The 16,600-nt window shown below is 41.6% G+C and overlaps 1 long non-coding RNA gene across 1 annotated transcript; it reads left to right on the top strand.

Moving 5' to 3' along the window:
- Positions 1-4,003: 4,003 nt before the first annotated feature.
- On the top strand, positions 4,004-13,121 carry LOC121031257 (uncharacterized). Its single transcript, XR_005790629.1, has 3 exons — positions 4,004-4,164; positions 8,629-8,747; positions 12,500-13,121. It is a non-coding gene; the product is annotated as an uncharacterized LOC121031257 (long non-coding RNA).
- Positions 13,122-16,600: the final 3,479 nt, after the last annotated feature.

Raw genomic sequence — 16,600 nt, 5'->3', positions numbered from 1 at the left:
TTGCTGTTCTGCTTCTATTTCCTTTAGGTGTGCTGTTAGATTTTGTATTTGGGATTTTTCTTGTTTCTTGAGATAGGCCTGGATTGCAATGTATTTTCCTCTCAGGACTGCCTTCGCTGTGTCCCAAGCGTTTGGATTGTTGTATTTTCATTTTCGTTTGTTTCCATATATTTTTTAATTTCTTCTCGAATTGCCTGGTTGACCCACTCATTCGTTAGTAGGGTGTTCTTTAACCTCCATGCTTTTGGAGGTTTTCCAGACTTTTTTCTGTGGTTGATTTCAAGCTTCATAGCATTGTGGTCTGAAAGTATGCATGGTATGATTTCAATTCTTGTAAACTTATGAAGGGCTGTTTTGTGACCCAGTATATGATCTATCTTGGAGAATGTTCCATGTGCACTCGAGAAGAAAGTATATTCTGTTGCTTTGGGATGCAGAGTTCTAAATATATCTGTCAAGTCCATCTGCTCCAATGTCTCATTCAGGGCCCTTGTTTCTTTATTGACCATGTGTCTAGATGATCTATCCATTTCTGTAAGTGGGGTGTTAAAGTCCCCTGCAATGACCACATTCTTATCAATAAGGTTGCTTATGTTTATGAGCAATTGTTTTATATATTTGGGCGCTCCGGTATTCGGCGCTTAGACATTTATAATTGTTAGCTCTTCCTGATGGATAGACCCTGTCACTATTATATAATGTCCTTCTTCATCTCTTGTTACAGCCTTTAATTTAAAGTCTAGTTTGTCTGATATAAGTATGGCTACTCCAGCTTTCTTTTGGCTTCCAGTAGCATGATAAATAGTTCTCCATCCCCTCACTCTCAATCTAAAGGTGTCCTCAGGTCTAAAATGAGTCTCTTGTAGACAGCAAATAGATGGGTCTTGTTTTTTTATCCATTCTGATACCCTATGTCTTTTGGTTGGCGCATTTAATCCATTTACATTCAGTGTTATTATAGAAAGATATGGGTTTAGAGTCATTGTGATGTCTGTATGTTTTATGCTTGTAGTGATGTCTCTGGTACTTTGTCTCACAGGGTCCCCCTTAGGATCTCTTGGAGGGCTGGTTTAGTGGTGACAAATTCCTTCAGTTTTTGTTTGTTTGGGAAGACCTTTATCTCTCCTTCTATTCTAAATGACAGACTTGCTGGATAAAGGACTCTCGGCTGCATATTTTTTCTGTCTAGCACACTGAAAATCTCGTGCCAATTCTTTCTGGCCTGCCAAGTTTCAAAAGAGAGATCAGTCACAAGTCTTATAGGTCTCCCTTTATATGTGAGGGCACGTTTACCCCTTGCTGCTTTCAGAATTTTCTCTTTATCCTTGTATTTTGCCAGTTTCACTATGATATGTCGTGCAGAAGATCGATTCAAGTTACGTCTGAAGGGAGTTCTCTGTGCCTCTTGGATTTCAATGCCTTTTTCCTTCCCCACTTCAGGGAAGTTCTCAGCTATTATTTCTTCAAGTACCCCTTCAGCACCTTTCCCTCTCTCTTCCTCCTCTGGGATACCAATGATGCGTATATTATTTCTTTTTAGTGTATCACTTAGTTCTCTAATTTTCCCCTCATACTCCTGGATTTTTTTATCTCTCTTTTTCTCAGCTTCCTTTTTTTCCATAACTTTATCTTCTAGTTCACCTATTCTCTCCTCTGCCTCTTCAATCCGAGCCGTGGTGGTTTCCATTTTGTTATGCATTTCGTTTAAAGCGTTTTTCAGCTCCTCGTGACTGTTCCTTAGTCCCTTGATCTCTGTAGCAAGAGATTCTCTGCTGTCAGCTATACTGTTTTCAAGCCCAGCGATTAATTTTATGACTATTATTCTAAATTCACTTTCTGTTATATTATTTAAATCCTTTTTGATCAGCTCATTAGCTGTTGTTATTTCCTGGAGATTCTTCTGAGGGGAATTCTTCCGCTTGGTCATTTTGGATAGTCCCTGGCGTGGTGAGGACCTGCAGGGCACTTCCCCTGTGCTGTGGTGTATAACTGGAGTTGGTGGGCGGAGCCGCAGTCAGACCTGATGTCTGCCCCCAGCCCACCGCTGGGGCCACAGTCAGACTGGTGCGTGCCTTCTCTTCCCCTCTCCTAGGGGCGGGATTCACTGTGGGGTGGGGTGGCCTGTCTGGGCTACTTGCACACTGCCAGGCTTGTGATGCTGGGGATCTGGCGTCTTAGCTGGGGTGGGTAGGCAAGGTGCACAGGGGCAGGAGGGGCAGGCTTAGCTTGCTTCTCCTTAGGTGATCCACTTCAGGAGGGGCCCTGTGGCAGCAGCAGGGAGTCAGATCCGCTGCCGGAGGTTTGGCTCCCCAGAAGTGCAGAGTTGGGTGTTTGCGCGGAGCGAGCAAGTTCCCTGGCCGGAACTGGTTCTCTTTGGGATTTTGGCTGGGGGATGGGCGGGGAAGATGGCGCTGGCGAGCACCTTTGTTCCCCACCAAACTGAGCTCTGTCGTCCGGGGGCTCAGCAGCTTTCCTTCCCTTTGTCCTCCAGCCTTCCCGCTTTCTGAGCAGAGCTGTTAACTTATGACCTCCCAGCCGCTAAGTCCCGCTTGCTGTCAGAACACAGTCCGTCAGGCCCCTCCGCTTTTTGCAAGCCAGACTCGGGGGCTCTGCTTGGCCGGCGAGCCGCCCCTCCGCCCCGGCTCCCTCCCGCCAGTCCGTGGAGCGCACTGCCTCGCCGCCCTTCCTCCCCTCTTCCGTGGGCCTCTCGTCTGCGTTTGGCTCCGGCAGCTCCGTTCTGCTAATCCTCTGGTGGTTCTGGGTTATTTAGGCAGGTGTAGGTGGAATCTAAGTGATCAGCAGGACGCGCGGTGAGCCCAGCGTCCTCCTACGCCGCCATCTTCCCTCTCTCCTGTTTCATTTCATCTTTATGTCCCTGGCACATGGCCCCTCAGATATCCACCTATCTCCCTACCCCCAGTGTTCTATGCACACACATTGAGAAAGGTCTTTGAAGATACTGGGATTTGGGAAGAACTTTAAAGTATGGGTAGAATATTCATACGTCAAGGAGCATAAGAGTTACTACCTGAGCAAAAAAAGACCTGGCAAAATATGGAAACCAGAATGAGTATGACAGTCAGGGACTACAGAGGAGACAGACGAGCCAGAAGGAGAAAGAAATAGCATCCCAACACCTTTGATTTTGGAAGATGCTAAGATCATCTCATCTATATTTCACTTTGTGAAGCAAGAAAACACTGAAGCCCAGAGGAGTTTAAATAACTTACAGTGGTAGGCATTGGCATTGCTGAGATTACAACCCAGATTGCCCGACGCATACTGCAGTGCTCACTTGGGAAGGGACTGGAAGAAACGGCTGGGAAGTCAGTCTGAAATCACATGGTAGAGTTCTCCATATGCAAAATTCACTCTTTAAATAGTGAGGATCTCTCTTACCTGTGACCAGCAGTAAAGTGGGACCGGGATGAAATTCCATAGAGGGCCTCTTGGGGCACTATGATCAGGGATGGTGAGTCCACAGAGCAAGCCTCGTTGGTCAGCAAGCATGATTTTTGAGACACCATGGGTTAAAAAGTCTCAAACCAATGTAGAGCAAAACAGAACCCGGTTGTGTTGGTAAAGGAAGATGCAATGAGCTGATTGTTTGATTTAAGGGGATACTGCGTGGTGGCAAAGATAAGAGAATTTTCTCCACCCTGAAAACACCACACTGTACTGGTATTGTGCCCAATACTGACAGAAGGTTGAAAACTACACATCGTATTATGACTGCTACTTTGGTGTTTTGTTTTTTGTGCTTTTGATATTGCTATTACTCCCAGCATCTATCCCTTTGTGTTTAGGGCCAGGTATATGTTTAGTCTCATTTAAAAAAAATTGTTTATTTCTTTGCCAGAGAGAGACAAAGTGTGAGCGGGAGAGGGGCAGAGAGACAAGGAGACACAGAATCCAAAGCAGGCTCCAGGCTCTGAGCTGTCAGCACAGAGCCGGAACCACGAGATCACGAACCTGAGCTGAAGTCAGACGCTTAACCAACTGAATCACCCAGGCGCCCCTAGTCTCATTTTAAAATGGAGCTACACTTCACAGTCGTTTAAAAATGAATAACACTCAGTTTCTTGCCTCCCATTGCCTCATTTGTTACGCCTGACGCTGTCCTACCCCAAAACATGGAACCAGCACCTGATGTCCTCCCTAGGGGTACATAAATGTTGCTCATTTTTATTTGTCATCTAATAAGCAAAAGCCAGATTTGGAGGTGGAACCTTCAAAGTGCAGTTGCTTCATCCTGAGAAAATGTTGGTGTCTGTTTACATCCATATATTAATGGAATAATCTCCCAGATCAGTCAGAGTGCTCGAGACACAATCAATGATACATATGCCTCCATTGTTCTTAATTAGCTTCTGATTAAAATGTCTTCTCATGCTCTTCAAGCTTAATTGTTGTCATTGAGACCCATGAAAGTACTCTTGCGAAGATTTCTGCATTGAGAATTAGAGGCAGGGGATCTACAATGAAGCACCATGACCCCGGGAATGTCTTCTCTCTCTCCTAATTATAATCAGTCTCTGACTGCCATCATGCAAACTTGCAATACCCAGGTAATGGACTCCCTGAAACCCACTGTGACTGTAATATTTGGGTTCTTCAGGCAAAGCTGCCCTGCAGGGCCAGTCTTTGTGTTCAGCGGTGCTCAGCACTTCCATCCGGAAGTTTCTTCCATCAGTGGATGATATTTATTCTCCACTGGGATGGAAGCATGGCAGAGCAGAAGTTGAACCTGAATTCCAGCATGGTATTCCTTGCAGCAGACTTCAGGATCGCCTCCTCAACACCAATTCCACCCCTTAACCCGCTGTGCGACAGCACTGGTTTTCAGCCCTAGATGCACACCACAATTTGCCTGGGAAATATTTTCTAAGTCATTGGTCCTTAGGCCAGTTCTATCCACATCTTAACGCAGAAGTTAAGAGCCTAGAAGTCTGGAGCCTGCAGCCCGAGTCCTGGTCCTACACTGCAAACCCCGGCCCAGTATTTAAACTTGCAGCACCTCAATGTTTTCAAGGACAGACATGAGGTTAATAACAGTAACCATCTCGGGGAAACACGGTGAAAATTACAGAAGTAAATATTGGTAAAGTGCTTAGAACAGGGCTGGGCACATATGAACACAGTTTCAGTATTTGTTATGATGGTGATAAAGTTGATCTTGATCACAAGCATCGTGATGGACGAAATGGAGCTAAGTCTGGTCCAATCATGTCAGAAGCCTACCGTACCTCTGAAATGTTCATACTGAAGAATGAGCGAACACCTTGTTAAGTCTTTTTGAGCTTGGTTTTTCTATTATTTATAACTAGTATGCAACCAGTGCTTAGATGACAAGGCTGAGAAACCTGGGAGTTTCTCACATCTGCTGTATTTCTATAACTACAGGAAGACCAGTAGACTGTGACTCAGAAGAACTGAGTTCTAGTCCAAGTGCTACCTACTCTAAGGAACATATGATTTCAGAAGGCTTTGCAGCACTAATTGTAGAACATATGAGGGTCTGTGCTATTTACATCTGGTAACCCACCAGCTAAGACTCTTCACTGCTTAATTCTGTTTATTTAATAAATGAGGGAAGTAGTCTAAAAGAACTTAAAAGGGTGATCAAGCGTAAGGAGTCCGTGTTTTTATCATCTCCTGGAGGCAAAAGGGTAAGTTCACTCTTAGGATGAGAAAATTACCAGACCGGACTTTGTAGTGCACTGCACACAAGCTTCACTTACCTGGCAAAGGAGTTCGTTTCCCTGCCCCCTCCCTGAGGATGAATAGGAGGGAGGTGTTCAATGCTGCTAATTTTCAGAATGGAAACCAAGGCAACAAGAGAAAACAATACGAGAGATGTGCTGATTCTAGAGGGCTGATGAATACAGAAATTACCTGTCTTTGTTACAGGTTTGGAGCAAAGCCATTCTACAATTGATCTGTGCGTCTTGAGTGCCTTTATATACAACACCGAAATATTTTCTTAAATAGAAGAGACTCAAAAGTGACATTTTAAAAAGCGGCGACCGTCCCTTGCATCTGGTTTCCTCCGCTGCAGCTCGTCCAAGACTGGTGTGAGGAAATCTTAATGTGCACACAAGTGTTTTGGGCCACGGCCATGCGATATCCAAACATACACGTGATAAGTAAATTGTAGAGCAGAGAACACAAACTGACACCTTAGAGGTTTCACGTGGCTGATGGGTAGGTTTTGTTCAGGCTATAGTTTACTCATAAATTAGAAGCCAATCTTTATCTTTATTTTATTTGCATTCTTTTAAAGATTGTATTTTCATGTGATCTCCAAACCCGGCATGGGGCTCAAACTCACAACCCTGAGCTCAAGAGTCACACGCTCTACTGACTGAGTCAGCCAGGCGCCCCCAGAAGCCCATGTTTAAAAGCAGTAGTTTCCATATGAAAGTCCAGGTTTCTGATCTCTCTGGAAAAAAATGGGAACATCTGGCAACATAGGGCTGGCATTCCTGGGGCAACAATGGGCTAATACAGACTTGCAGCTGCCCTGAAGTTTTCCCAGATTGCTGTGGTCCTCACCCTAACACCAGCCGGACACGGAGGCTGGCAGGGTTCGGCATCCAGCTCCTGCTCTTATCTTCTCATACTGGGCCTGCTTCACTCGCTTCTACCGGTCATTGACCTTTATGGGTATCTGAGTTTGCAACCCCAGCTTGGCTTAAAGTTTGTCCATTTCCATGCTGATTATGCCCGAATTTTACTTTTTGAAAACTGAATGAAGATTTTACCCCAAACAGGGGTGAGGAGTGCTGGCTATATGGTGCCACGCAACTGGTTTAATGTGTTGGTTTTGAAAAATTTTCAGATGATGTGCTACAGACCCAGAAATGTTGTTGACTGTGTTATGAACTTCTGATAGGGACTGAGACCTCTGTGTGTCACAAAGAAATGACAGTTCTTCAGATTACCTACTGAGATGAATTGAGGAAGAGTTTTCTGGCATGGGTCTCAAATTGCTTTATAGATTAGCCTCAAGCCTTCTCTGCATTTCCTCATTTCCTTTATGGAGCTTAAGTCAGAAACAGCTTTTCCAGTACCATCTATTAGAAGCACATGAAATGTCAAGCCAGATTTATGGATTAAGAAATTGACATTAGATCATAATTCAGTTTAGAAGAGAAGAAACGAGAATGCCAAAGATGCCTTGGAGCCAATTCCATTGTGGTCACAACAGTAAAGAGAGAGCGTTAGCTTCTAAGTCAAAGCCCCTCCTCCCTTCACCCCTGCCCCTACTCTCATTTTAGCACACGTACCAATTACACAGATACTGCATATAAAATTGAAAAAAGAGATTTAAAATCTGCTTACCATTTCCATTTCTTTTTTCCAAGTAGCTGACCCTGGGCTTCTTCTCTCTGACCACCATTTTCTTTCTTCTTTCTTTTCTCCTAGTTCCTCACTTCCCCGCAATCTCCCTGCTTTCGTATGACTGTCTCTTTCACCAAATGGCGACTGCCCTGGTGGGAATACATCTTATTCATTGCTGTTCCCCTAATTCCACAGCAAGCTACTTGGTACTACAGAAACTCAAAACCTATTTGTAGTTCCGTAAACAATTGGGGACTTCTCGCACCTTAAGCCCTTTCTCTAATTCGAAGACATTTCATTTACTTCACCACCAAACCTGAACCTGGTGGTCAGCCATTTTAGTGAGTTCTTGCATTTCATTTTCTTCCGTCTCTCTTTGCCAACTTCCCAGACTGTCAGTGGTTACCAGGAAAAGTTGTGAAGACATATTCACTAGTTCTAAAAGTGAATACATGCTATAAAATAGTAACTGATCCTTCACGGGTTATTGTAATGAGCCCATTCAGTCAATTTGTGTTGACCTTGTTGACAGTGTATGTCTCCAGAATGCCCTAGAATCTTCAGTTTCCCCACCACTCCATTCAACCTCCTCAGTCTTATTAGGTGTCCTAATCCACCTTTGAAATTTAGCCAACCCAAACCAAGCTCCCTTAATTCCCTGTTTCTCTTTTCTAAATATCATTGCATTATGACTTCTCTTTGTTTTTCCGTGTGTCCTTCTTGTCATCTAATTGATTTACTTATTCATCGATTCCTTCCTATCCTATAATCCTTAGCATCTTTTTCTGGATCCTTCTCTCTCTCTTTCTGTTTCTCTGCCTCTGTCTCCGTGTCTCTCTTTTTCTCTTCTGCTTTAGTTCCTTGTTTGTTATGCTGCTTTCACCGACCGCTCATGTCTAAAGCTGTATCTATTAAGGTTAACAGTGATGTCACAACTGCCGAAGCCAAACTCTTTCTGAATCCAATTCCTCCAAAAAATTTGCATTATCAGCACTATTTTTATCACTTTCTTTTTAAGTTCTTTGTAACAATAACTTCCATGATTCCATCATGTTTTGGTTCTATTACTTTCTCAATTTCGTCTTACTCCCTCCCATTTTAGGCTTTTTCTTGCCCCACGCTCCCATTTACACAGACCCATAGTCAATTTTGATTCTTCCTTTTCCTTTGCACTCCTTGGCAAATAGTCCCCAAGTCATGAAGTGTTCCTCAGGGGATAAGACACACATTTAACTAGCCATGTTGTGATCTAGTTCTCAATTGGGACATTTCAATCTCTTTCAGGGCCCTCAGATATTCTAGAAGTATACTCAGGAAAACCTCCAGTAAGTAAGAGATTAAAATCAAGAACGCAGCTGAAGCTGTAAAATCACAAAAAGAGTTCAGCATTTGACGTATGACAGGTGAGATGGTATCTGACGCAGGCTTATCTTTTGCCTCTACTTCCCAAAAGGGATTTAGTCCAGAGGAAACTCATTCCTTATGGCCAGCTTCCCCTTCATTCCCTTCCTACTGAGAGGAGAGAAGGGAGAAATGATTTCTATGTAACTATGGGAATGATTCTTAGTAGCAAGTGACAGAAATAAAACCCAAACAGGCTTAGGCTAAAGTAGGGGGATTTATTGGCAAGAATAATTAAACTTGGGAAGGGAGGCAGTGACCTTAGGACAACCAGAACAATTGAATCACATAGCAGTGTTCTTTATCCCTTGGCAATACTTCTCTTTCACTTCAGTTATGTTCTCTTTGGTCACCTTTATCCATGACATTTGAATCATGGCAACTGGAGGTCTGGCTTCACATATTTTTATTGTATCCAACAGGGAGAGGATGAGTTTTTCCTCTGCTCCAATTTAAAAAAATAGGAAAGGCTTTACTGGATGAATTTGGGTGATACACTAATTCTCACAACAGTCAGGTTGGTTGGGTATAGAGGGTCATATGGGAAGCTGGCAGCTCTCATTCGCATGGATTCATAAGATCCCTCAAGCCAAAATCAGTCTAGTCCCAGTATGTGATCCCTATTTTAGTAGAATGGCCATTCAGACTAAGATTTGCTCTCACATTTTAAGTGTATTTTCTTTTAGCCAGAACAGTTTGATTTTAGCTTCTATTGGAGTTCACAAATTTGAATTTTTCTAGTTTAAAACATTGATACTTCCTGCATTTGTCGCCACTGGGTTGGGAGAGAAGGGTTAAGTACAGCCCTTCACTAACCTCAGAACCTCAGAAATCAAAATTACTTTGGTATAATTCACCAAATGGATTATATGACAATGGCATTGTGTGCGGTGCACAGGTAATAGAACGCTTTCATGAAACTCTCAGAATCTCCCATCAGGGCTCCACTGATGCTCCATTAACATGGAGGTCAGGATCTCTTCAGTCCTGCAGAAGAGTGCAGGTGTAAAATCAGAATGCCATCATTCTGCTATCTCTATCAGTGTCGTAGACATTGGCATTGACACCTTCTTCCAACATTCTTACTCCTTAGAGACCACCAGAAACTCCTGGTCCTCCCTCCGCTAAGACTTTTTTTCTGGATTTGAGGTCAGGACTATGAAATAGGTGAAAGAATATCTTTGTCTCTCAGTCTAAATCCCCCACGAAGTATTCATTCCTAGAATACAGCTCACCGTATGTAACATCTAAATAATTACGAATTATTCCAAAGACTTGGATAATACACTCATAAGTCTAAGATCCTGTTTTGACAATCCTTTGTCAGCAAAATCCTGAAGGGAGAAAAAAATTCAGACTAATATATTATGAGTAACTCTATGTGTCTGAGAATAGATGTAATGGAAAGTTCAGGCAGCCAAACAATCAAATACAGAGACGGCTGCCAGAGACCTCCCCACTGCTCTCAAACCGAAATCCTCTCTTTTGGGTGATGTGATTGAAAACAATTTTCTGTGTAAGACACAAAAATCACAGTCGAGAAATAAAAATAAGGGGTTACGGAATCAGAAAATTCCTTCCATTCCATCTAAAAACAGAAAGGCTGCCAGAAATCAAAGCTTGGAACAGACTGACACAGACCCTGATTCCTGAATTCAGCCTGCCTTAGCTACTGCGGCAGCTTTTTTTTTTTTTTTAATTGGATACTCAAGGTCACTAGTTGCAGAATCAGTAATTGGTGAATCTACGGTGTTAAACACAAATGAGTAACAGTCCGTTCTGTAACCATGACTGCTTTGGTAAGAAACTGCCGTTAGTGCCTTCAGTATCCCAAACAAAAATAATAATACTAACGAATCTGCTGAGTACTGATGGGAAGAACATAATATGCATTTCCACAGAAATGTCTTGTAATTTAGGATTAATTAATGTCCAATTATTGTAAGCTGTTACTAATAAATTTTAAAAGTCAGCTCTGCACTTCCATTTTGTAATGTTTTTATAAAATGGAACATTAGATGTTTTTAATCTTGTCTGTTCTTGCAAAATACCCCAGATAACATGCTGTTTTGCATTTCAAATAATACATACTCATTTAAATGCAAAACCAGGGTCCAATCAGAATAAGATGGCAATCAAATTACAATATTCAATGAAGAGTTTTCCAAGCTGACTTCATTAGTAAACTATCATGAATTTCAAGATCTTACAAGGTTTCTATTTGTTTGTACAACTGCAAAGGGCTCAATTATGAAGCTTTGAGCAAGTCTAAAAATAACATCAGACTAATTAAAAGTTTCAGCCGGATTTGGGCTAGTACTGTTTTGAAACTCTAATCTGTTTGACTTTCCAAATGGACTTTGGAAACTGAAACTCTGTTTTTAAAATGTTCAAGTAGAAACAACTAGGGGGATGGGCAGTGGCAAGTGGGGGAAGGAATCCCCAGCCTCCCTCTTCCTGGTACCTAGACAACAGATACAGCAGGGCAGCTCTGTGTGTACAGACCAGACCGGTCAAGGGTGCTGCTCCCCTGCCCTCCTGGGCTCTCAAGGGGACTCAGCTCATTTTCTGGCATTGTTGTGCTTGCTAAAAACTAGCTGGGAGAGCCTATAGCTTGAAGTTGCTGAATCTTCAAAAACCTCAGGCAAGAGGTGCAGTCTTTGAAGTCATTTTCCCTTTGGGAGGCAAGATCCAGGTAATCAGGAAATGCTCAGGAGGTCGGGCTCTTATGATAATGTTCTGCCAGTGCAGTTGCGGCTCAGGATGTTCCATCATGTGGATCACCGAACTTTGTGGAAACTCACAGCAGGGCTTCTGCCTCAACAGGTGCTCTCTTTGAGGAACAGGGCAGTGACAGGGTGGGGGACTGAACGCATCCAGAGGGCTGAAACTCTTCCCCATTCCTCAGAGAGTTCAGTACTGTGGCTCACTGAAAGTGTTTTTTATTTTGTTCTTTTTCTTCTTTATTTTGTTTTTTTTTTTTTTTTTTTTTTTTTAATACCAGAGAGTCGGGCTCTCCTGAGATTCTCTATAAGAGAGCAGGTAAAATGTTAAGAAATTATTGTCTTTGTGGAAATGCTAATTTCTCACTCTAAGGAATCGCAGAAATGAATTTCACTGATTTCCAGGCTTCCAAAGTTGTACGAACACTACATTTATTAAACTCTTATTCTGGTGGTTATATAGGTATCAGAACATCTGTCACTGCCACTGCAAAACATTACAGGAAGCTAACAGCTGGAGGAAGGGCATGGCTTTATAATTTGGTTTTATGTTGTGCCTGTTAATGCAGAAGCCACTATGGTTTGGGTTTATGTTCTTATGCCATTTAAATGAACAAAAGAGAGATGGTGACCAAGGGGACAACATCATCATTAAACTGAGAAGGCAAATTTGCCTCTCATATCTTCAACGTAGTAGTCATAAGCCTCATCTCAGAAGTTGCATTTCCTTTAGAGGACTTCCTTTACAGTTAAGTATTTTTAAGGGCAATAACCCATGAATAAAATATCTATGAGTGAGGCAACTCTAAACTCTATAAAGCGAACTCAATTATCTATGCAAATCAGAGCATGGGTTGCATCAATCAAAAACTCCAAAAGCTAATCCCTGAGTTTAAATGTAGCTACTAATTTCTACTTTTTATCTCCTCTTTTCAACAAACCCTCTTTTTTTCATTCTAACCCGAGCTGCAGCTAAACGACAAAGTGGACCAGCTTGAATTTCATCTCACCGTTTCTTTCCATCCCTAAAGGAATATCTGATGAATGGAAATGGCCAAAGGATGGGAAGCAAAAGAACTAGAAATCCCACCAGCTGACTAATCAAACCTTGAAGAATACAGTATTGGGTGAATGCATATGACTTCTCATTTTCATCAGACTCATATCAACAGTTAGCGAATTCCAATCTTAAGGCTATTCAGAATCCTAACAGAAATTAGTTGGTAGTCAGATTTCATTTGTATAGCGTTTTCCATGTGACTGAATTTGTACAATGTGACTGAGTACAGTCTGGAAGAGTCTTTACAAAAGAAGATATCTCTAAGTATGAAAAAGGACTAGATGATCCAAGAAAGTTATAGAGTGCTGTAAGAAGCACAGAAGTTTCTTAAAACGTAGCGAGATCCAACGGAGATTGTTTGCAGTAGTGGGAGGGGGAAAAATGCCATTAAAGTTTAATAGAGTAACAAAGATGAGGTAGGAAAGAGATGCTAAATTATTTCTACCAAAGGGAGATTGGAAAGCAGGTGAAGAAACACCATTACTTTGTACAAGTATGAGACATGGGGTAACGTATGAGTCCATCTATAAATTTAACAGAGCAACTCCAGTCGGTCTTACCCACGTCATATTCCCTTGTAATACTTAAAACTTGAGACTGCCTTATGTTTTTTTTTAATTTTTTTATGTTTTTATTTTATTTTTTAGAGAGAGTGTGAGTGGGGTAGGGGCATAGGGAGAGGGAGACACAGGATCCAAAGCAGACTCCAGGCTCTGAGCGGTCAGTACAGATCCTGATGCAGGGCTCGAACTAAAGGACTATGAGATCATGACCTGCACCAAAGTCAGACGCTTAACTGGCTGAGCTACCCAGGCACCCCAGAGACTACCTTATGTTTATGTAGCAATATCTGTGGGAGTTATAAGATGAATTATTTTACCAAATAATTTCTGTTTTTATTTATTTTTATTTTCTTAAGGTTTTTTTTATTTATTTTGAGAGTGAGAGAGCATGAGCAAGCAGGGGAGGGACAGAGAGGGAGAGAAAGAGCAGGGGAGGGGCAGAGAGGGAGAGAGAGAGAGAATCCCAAGTAGGCTCCACACTGGCAGCATGGAGCCTGATGTGGGGCTCGAACTCACGAGCTGTGAGATCATGACCTGAGCTGAAACCGAGAGTCAGATGCTCAACCGACTGAGCCTCCCAGGTGCCCAAAATAATTCCTATTTTGAAAGAAAGACTGCTCTGTTTATCTTTTGAACATTTAAACTTCTTTCAACCATAAATGGAGAACAGATTTTAAACACACTTACACAGTGGTTTTCTGATGGCGGTTTACCTGTCCTTTTCTAAGAAAAACAACTATCAGGATGAAGTAGGGATCATAAATGAAGATAACTCATACTTTTAGAAAAGAAGTGGCAAATAGAGAAATTAACTCAGCTTCTCAACAGAAGATGTAGACTAAGTGCCCATCCTCAGAAACAGCTTTGCTCTAACTAGAGAAAAAGATGCTCACATGAACATAATAAATATCTGGGTTTTGTTTTGTTTTGTTTCTTTTAAATACTGCCTGGTACCCTCATGCCTTTTCTAACAAAACCTTAGGATCTTTTGTTGGAGTTCTCTCTTTCCCAATGAAAATTGTGAGAACCTCATTTACCTGCCCAAAAGGTAGGTATATGACCCAAGCTAGGCCAGAAGAAAGTTTATGCCTTGGAATCTCATGAGGGCAACATGATAAAGACACAGAAAATGTTTGGACTTCTATTCTATCTGAGAGCCAGCCTTTAGGTCAGACTCGCCGTACTGGAGACCAGTATCGTGGTTCCTGCTCTGTTATTTCTGGCCCTGCCTTGGTTCTGTCCTAGCTCTTCGGGCTCCTATTTATTTTCTGAGCTCACTATATCTGTCCAGTAAATTTCGTTTTGTTAAAGCTAGCCAGAGTCCATTTCTGTGGCTTTCAACACAAGAATTATGACATATGGAATCTTTAAGGCAGCTTAGAAATGGGGAGGACGTAAGATGTGGAGTGAAAAAGAAAGGATCAGTGTCAATAACAGAAAATTTTAAATCAGACCATTAAAAAAAGGAAAGCTGCTGGTTGTCGGTCCTCGGACTCACGAGGGAGTTGTAGGAGCTAAAAGTGATGCCGAGGAGACCGTATCCCCCCTAAGGGATGCTTCCCTTAATACATACGTCTGACAACCACTTCTGTCCTCAGAGAATGCTCTCTGTGAAGGCCTTAGACCAATGGTCCTCAATTTTGTTTTTCCACCCCACGAGAAGGATGAGAGATGGGCTCCTCAGCAGTCATGTCCCCTGGCAGCAGGGATTCTGAGTTCTGGAGGCTGATCAGAAAGGGTGAGGGGGCTGGAAGAGCCCTTTGGGTAATCTGAATACTTTTCTCCCCAACACCTGTCAGCTTTAAAAGACAACGGTGCTTTTGATGTTAATAGACAAGTTGGAATAAATTGGAAAAGCAGGATTAAGTACTGTTTTTTTAAAAAGCCACAAAAATACACCAGCAATACAATATAGGGACATCACATCCAAAAACAATTTAGTGAGAAGTTTGTTCAGCCTCATTATTTTAAGGCTGAAGACACTGAGGCACAAATAGATAGAACTTTCTCAGGGTGCTAGAGCCAGTCTGTTAAGGCAGGACTTAGGACTCATGGTCCCCAAGGCATGGCCCCTTCCACTCAGACACCCTACGTTCCTATTGTAATTTTTCTCCAAATAATATTATGAATAGTTCTAGTTCTTAATGTTAAAATATGATTGGCTACTTACTTGTCAAATATCCATCATCCATTTAGGTCTTTTTTACAAATAAAAATCACCAGGGCATGAAATACTAAGTTTTAGAACAAAATCAGAGGCTCACATTCCTTTGTGTCTATTGTTTTTGTTTTTGTTTCTGTTTTTTTTGCCAAAAAAAACAAAAAAAATCACCAGCAAACTTCTCTGTATGTGACAATTACTGACAAAACATTCAGCAACACATCTGTGCATAAATTGAGGTACAGTTTTAATATAAAGAATGAACGCCAATCCACATTCAAGAATATCACTTCAGGCATATGATATGTTTTTGCCCAGGGTACATTTAAGTTAAAAACCCAGTTTCATTCTGCAGTTATAACTTGGAAATAGTGCTCTACAAATTGTGTGGAGAAGTCAAGCTGTGAGGTTCTTTATAGCTGAACTACTGTTACCTTTCTGGGTTAAGAATTAAGGGAAGGCTCACAGTTCCTACCAACCTAGACCTGCTTCTACCTTCAGCTGACAATGAAATCTTCTGTCCGGGCCTAAACGAAGGAGAGGAGAAGGATGTGTTCTGCTAAAACTACCTGTACCAGGCACTGTCGCTGTCACCAGTTTCTGCATTCCACCATCACCCGGAGTTATTCTGTGCACATACGGAATTAACATTCTGATTTAAGATGCAAGGAAATGTTGGCAAAATGCGTTTCAGGAAGAGGATTGCAAGTGCAAAGCCAGTGAGGTGAGAAAGTGGGGAAAAGGAGCTACAAGTGATAAAGTGAAATGGTATCAGGAAGAAACAACTGGACAAATCTAGAAGGTAGAACATTATAGCAACTAGACCACTCTCTTCAATATGATTTTAAACCAAAGAGGAGCTACTCTTCTAGGTTAAAATATACCTTGAAGACAACAACAAAATGGGAAAACTTGGCATTTTTTGTATTTTTGTTGTAACAAATATCTTCTTGTGCCACGAAACAAAGATGTGTTCAAAACCCAAGAGAGATGTGTCACAAGGAGATAGAGTCAACTTGAAAGCACCCCTGCTTGTGAAATTTGAGACAATTTGAATATCCAAATGAATAATGACAGAAATGTATTAGAATAAGTGAATAAAATGAATTCATGAGTCCACTCTAACAGAAAAAAAAAAACGGGAAAGGAAAGTTCTTTTTGGAAGAAAAATTGCAACTAATATATGTATACATATGTACATATATACATACATAAAATAATATATGTAATATATAATAATAAATATATATATACTTAATATATATGTATATATTTCAATCACCGTATTATACCTACCACCATAATAATTGATTCTGACAAGGATGGTCCATGAGCTATAACCAATCAG

The sequence above is a fragment of the Herpailurus yagouaroundi genome, unplaced genomic scaffold (assembly GCF_014898765.1).
Source record: "Herpailurus yagouaroundi ecotype Mexico unplaced genomic scaffold, PumYag 141, whole genome shotgun sequence".
Taxonomy (NCBI): domain Eukaryota; kingdom Metazoa; phylum Chordata; class Mammalia; order Carnivora; family Felidae; genus Herpailurus; species Herpailurus yagouaroundi.
The sequence above is the reverse complement of the archived record's forward strand: the minus strand, read 5'-3'. Positions and strand labels throughout refer to the sequence as shown.